The sequence below is a fragment of the Mandrillus leucophaeus genome, unplaced genomic scaffold (assembly GCF_000951045.1).
Source record: "Mandrillus leucophaeus isolate KB7577 unplaced genomic scaffold, Mleu.le_1.0 Scaffold106, whole genome shotgun sequence".
Classification (NCBI taxonomy): domain Eukaryota; kingdom Metazoa; phylum Chordata; class Mammalia; order Primates; family Cercopithecidae; genus Mandrillus; species Mandrillus leucophaeus.
In genome coordinates, this window is record NW_012098765.1 from 106,347 (window position 1) to 106,903 (window position 557).

Sequence of the window (557 nt, forward strand, 5' to 3'; positions counted from 1 at the left end):
GACAGGGAACATCATACACTGGGGTCTGTTGTGGGGTGGGTGGAGGGGAAGGGATAGCATTAGGAGATATACCTATGTAAATGACGAGTTAACGGGTGCAGTACACCAACATGACACATGTATAAATATGTAACAAACTTGCACTTTGTGCACATGTACCCTAGAACATAAAGTATAAAAAAAGTTTTAAAAAGCCAAAGGAAATGAAAAAGAAAAGAAAAGAAATGATGGAAGCCCAAAATTACGGTTTTTGAGACTAATGATAATGCTTTAAGTTTTCATCATATTCTCACCTAAGTGGGAGTACAGACACTCCAAAATAGAACCACACGTGCTAGATGTTATACAATCCCACTGAAAATTTAAGGAAGCAGATAGCTCTCAAAACAGATCATATTTTTCTGTAAAAAAAGATTCCAGTCTACCTGAGTGAGCATAATCAGGAAGTTCCCTCTGCTTTAACTTTTACCAAAAAAAGTGACCAGAAGTACTCTGATGTTAACCAATCAATTTATTTCTATGGCTTTGTTTACTGATCCGCATTTGACAAAACCCAC